Consider the following 5,495-nt stretch of genomic DNA (forward strand, 5'->3'; position numbering starts at 1 on the left):
TATGACTTCTCTCTGATAAAATTGGTATCCCAACATGAAAATGCATTTTCTGTTTGCTAAAGAGCCCCAGAGACATAGTGTAGATCGGGTCCCCGAGATTAAGATGGTATCAATTGGGTCCGAGGCCTAATGCGTGGAAACTTCATATGTCAAAAACTGTTACTCTTCAGGTTTCAAATTAAAAAAATGCAAAAATAGCTTATCGACAAGTTCAAAACACGCGCTTCGCGCCGCGTTTCGAGCTTTCAAGCTTAAAAATATGGAGATAAGAGGTTTCCGCCCGACAACAACGATATATAACTGGTGGTCCTTGAAATGAAAAAGGGTTGAGAATCACAGAGTTAACCCATTGAGACCTGGAACTGTGTCATTTTTAGATTTGAGCTAAAAAGCATTATTTTACACTTTGGGCTATTCAAAAATAGCAGATATACAAGCTCATAGCGCGGCACCGAGTGCCGCGCTACGAGCTTGTAGATCTGCTATTTTTGAAAATTTGTGAAAATGTGTGCAAATCTTTGAATATATATATTTTTAAAGCGAACATTTTTAACTCAAATCTTTGCTTCTGGGGGTTCCTGGAACACAATATTTTGATGGGGGTCCGCGGCCAAATACATATCATGTTGGGGGTCCTTGACATGAAAAAGATTGAGCACCACTGATATAGAAACATAGGTTTTTCAGAAAACTGTTGCGATTTAGGAGACATGTAGAATCGGCTTCAGGTCTCAAGGGGTTAAGCCATCATACCGCATTGATTCGGTGCATCCCTGTACGGGGGCCATGCTGTACAAAGCGATGCACCATATAGTGAGGCGCGAGGCCACAGCGTGAGGGACGTTCCCGGTAAATGAATCATTTCCAACTGAATTAGCACATTCCTCCGCCAGACCATGGAGGCTATTGACATTTCTGATCTATGGAGTCGAGAGCACAGTGGAGCTTCACCCTCTCACGGCCGTATCTTTCAACTCACTGTTGACATTTTGCGCCGCTTCTTCCACAAATCCCCTTCAGTGGTTTCACTGAAAAGAAAAGAACACCTCCTTCACATTCAGTCCACCTCATTCACGCGGAAGCATGTTGAGCTCAAATCGAAAGGCGCGTCTAGGAGTGTCTAGAATGTTCCATAGCATAGGCCAGGTGTTCCCAAACATGTCCAATGCCAAGGACCCACAAATAGCCATAGTCAAAATGGCTTAAAAAAGAAAGAAAACAAAGTAGCAGATCTACAAGCTCACAGCTCTTCACGATTCAAAATATTTCTAACATGTTAATGAAAAATGTTGATTTTTGAAAACCTTTTTTATAATGACCAATATTATGAATTATAGTGAACTATGGGTTTGAACATATTACAGGCCTATCTTTTTTTTTGTTCATGATTTATGTTATTTGATCCATTTCCCCATCCTTTCCAGATGGTCCACCTGAGGGGGCCGTGGCTCCCGCTGTGAAAAGCCCTGTTACAGGCATCCTCTCCATATCCAGCAGAGCACCGAGTTCACCACCACTTTCTTCATTATTCAGAGTTTTGCATCAACACATTTAATTTGCAGTCTCACCCCTGAGTGAAGCACACTTCACCACATCACATGGCACTTCATTAATTTAATTCCATTGTTATGTTAAAACACATGGGGCCTTAATTTGTTACATTTGGGCGTCAGCATGTAGTTTTGTGCAGCTGATGTTCATTTTGATTTATTGAGCTCCTTTTCACTCTTTTTAAGTTAACGTGCTGAAGGCAGCAGTAAAAATAAAAGTTCACCTTTTTCAACATTCCTGACCCAGAACCCGTAACCCATTAAGACCGGAGAGCGATTCTACAAAATATCATCTAAATCCTAAAAGTGTTTCCTGTTCCTATATCAGTGGTTCTCAAACTTTTTCACGTCAAGGACCCCCAAAATGATATGTTTGGCTGCGGACCCCCATCTCAAAATGTGTTGTTCCAGGGACCCCCATAAAGCAAAGAATAGAGTTAAAAATGTTCGCTTTAAACAATATATATTCAAAGATTTGCACACATTTTCACGATTTTTCAAAAAATAGCATATCTACAAGCTCATAGCGCGGCACTCGGTGCCGCGCTATGAGCTTGTATATCTGCTATTTTTGAATAGCCAAAGTGTAAAATAAATGCTTTTTAGCTCAAATCAAAAAATGACACAGATGCGTTCCAGGTCTGAATGGGTCAACGCGCATTGGAAATAAAAGTTCACCTTTTTCAACATTCCTGAGTCTGCCTTCCCATCCTTAACCGTAACATATATCAAGTGGTGCGTTAGTGGGGTGCCATCGCAGAAGCGCCACCCGCCCATCATTTTGTGGAGTAAATCGTTTTTTGAACCTTAACATGCTGAATGGAGTCTTTCTATAGTAGTCTAAACGTTTTAATTTCAAGGACCCCCATAACCCTGAGAGTGTACAAATGGATTTGGTTCCATTTGTACACTCTCAGAGTTACAGACCTGGCTGCAAGGGTCCATTTGGAGCCCTCTCACGGAACCCTGAGGGTCCCGGGACCCCACTTTGAGAAACACTGGTCTAGAATGTCATATTAAGTGTCTGGTAAGGTTGCTCTAGACCAGGGGTCTTCAACGTTTTCAGGCCAAGGACCCCCTCGCTGAGAGAGAGATGAAGCAGGCACCCCCTACTCTATATTGTATAAAAATGTGTTTCAGATTCAAGTTTTGTTTTACTTAGTCTGCTCTTTTTTCCCTCTACACCTATAGCCTCTTTGCCAAAAATAGGCGATCTACAAGCTCTCAACGCCTCGCAGCGCGAGGCGTAGAGAGCTTGTAGATCTGCTATTTTCAGCTGATGTTCCCCTCAGAAAAGGAATTCTAGGGTTCAAGTGGTTAATGTAAAAAAACTAAATCCTATCGCACAAAATGTTGGCGGACCTCCTATAGTAGCTCTGAGGACCCCCTGTTGAAGACCCCTGCTCTAGACTAGAGTCTAATAGGACGGTTCATTAACCCCTTAAAGTTTAAGCCCTATTTCATACTTGGTCGTACAACAGTATCTTGCAAAATCTCATAATGCATTGATGTGACGTGTTTGTAGAGATTGTAGATCTGTTATGTTTGCATATTTTTTTAAATGTTGCCTATGATGACATAGGCCTATACCTAAAGATTTTCTGAATTGGCAAAAGCCATAATTATGGCTAAAATCGTGACAATTCATCCATGTGTAACACTGAGAGCGTATGAAACCAAACACATGTAAAACTATTTGATTTGGTTGTTTGTAAAACATATGCTACAACATATTGTAACACACAGAGTTGAATGCAAACAGATTTTACGGTGTAGCAAGGTGGTGTCACATAGAAGCACAGGGAATATTAAAGGGTGGAACTTGGTCACTGTAAGATGCAATTTCACCCACTTCCTTCAATCTGGTTCGAATAAGCAAATAAATCGGTAATCAATTAGCTGAACGCTGTCCCCTTACTTGATTGTGCTGTTGTTGCCACCAACCAATCAGTAATCAATATCGCCCCATCCATTGTCATGTTTACCACTCTGTCTCAGCATTCAAAATTGATCAAGATCAATGGCCCATTTTCAACCTATCTTCATATAATGTGTTTATTATTATTTTGTATTATTATTATAATAATATGGTACAGTACCATTTTTGTGTGTCTCTGTGTCATCAGTGGGAATTCCAAGCGAATCGAAACTGCCGCCTTTCTGCCGCCTTTCTCTTACTAGTAGTTTCTACTACTACTACTACTAATAATAATAATAATAAAAAGTTTGGAATTACCAAACCTGCCTAACGATGATGTCACAGGTTTCTGAACTGTCCACAGCCCTCCTCTGAGACACAGCCAGAGTGATAGATAACATGTTACCGTATTATAATGAGCATTAGTTTGAGCACCACATGAAGATAGGTTGAAAATGGGTGACGTGGTCCTTTAAAGATATGGCAACACTCATTTGAGGTAAATTGAGATCTCCATTTAGAAAATGAGGCCACAATAAACGCTTTGAAGCTCATTTTCAGTCCAGACAGCTGCAGGCCTACTGACACGTCTAGAATAAGCAGCTCCACGTTGGTAGCAGACAATGGTCTCCAGGGAGCCCGTGTGAACTTCACATCCTCTCTCACACTTATCCTTGTGGTACAGTAGCTATAGTCGTCTCTGTCCCTGTCGGGTGGAAACCTTGTATGTCCAAAACTCTCACTTTTCAGGAAATGGAAATGTGGTTGAAATGTTGAATAAATAGTTTTGAATTGATGAAAAGTTGTGATTTGTTATTTGTTAAAGGTTTTTTCTTTTGTTTATCAGGTCTTAATGGGTTAACCCTGCTGCTTCTCTCTGCTTGCTGACGAAGGCGGTCGCAAAGAGGGAACGGGCATCCCGCCCAAGATAGCGCCGCCCATGGCTGCTGTGGTGTTGGGGAGTGTTGTTTCTGTCTGTTGTAAACTGTGCTCCGCTGTACCAAGTCTAATTCCTAACATGTTCACATGTCATGGCAATAAAGTCTTCTGATTCTGATTCTGTTTGGGAAACCACTTTCATCTTCACTTTATTGTATTTTCCCAAATAGCAAAACAAATGCCAATCCACAAGCTCACAATGTGTCACATTTTTCGCTACTTTTGTGACACTGCAGTTTGACGAAGTAGTTCATTTACAAACATACATAAAAAGGTGAAATATGGAGATACAGGGTCTGTGCCCGACTGCAACGTGGTGAAATGTAATCCCTTAAAAAAGTAATCTGGAGGTGGCTTTTAGGAGACACCCATACTCCTGGTACAGCCCCCCCCCCCCCCCCCCACTGGTTCCCATGAAGCTCACCACTTATTAAGGCTGACAGTTTCACCTTTGACCCCCCCGGCTGAAGGAGGATTACACAGTAAAGTCCTCAGTGTTATTATAACTCAGAGCGGACACCTTTTCTACTGCCTCAGAGTTAAATGAACACTGAGGATTTTGCCGTGCACTGCATGGTCAAGACCCTAAAGAGGCAGGCTAGTCTGAAAGCAGTGTTAAGGACTTCAGAGCAAGTTATTTTATTCATTTAGAGAACTCTTATCCATTTGTTTAACCAGTATGCAGTTAAAAATAAACTTGGAGTTCAGTGACCTGCGGTGGTGTAAAGTAACTAAGTACATTTACTCAAGTACGGTACTTAAGTACAATTTTGAGGTACTTTTACTCTACTGGAGTATTTCCAATTGCCTTCTACGTCTACTCCACTACATCTCAGAGGCCAGATATAAATGATTACACTATAAAAACATATTATAATAGTCCTATTTTATACCTAGGCTATTTTCAAACATTTCAATAAATGTAAATTCAGTACTTTTGGTACTTTAAGTACATTTTGATACCAATATTTTGCACTTTTACTCAAGTGAATTTTGAGCACCAGAGTTTTACTTGTAACAGAGTGCTTCTACATTGCAGAATTGATACTTTTACTTAAGTAAGACATTTGAGTACTTTTTTCCACCAC

This window comes from Gymnoscopelus microlampas (assembly GCF_963454915.1).
Source record: "Gymnoscopelus microlampas genome assembly, chromosome: 1".
Classification (NCBI taxonomy): Eukaryota; Metazoa; Chordata; class Actinopteri; order Myctophiformes; family Myctophidae; genus Gymnoscopelus; species Gymnoscopelus microlampas.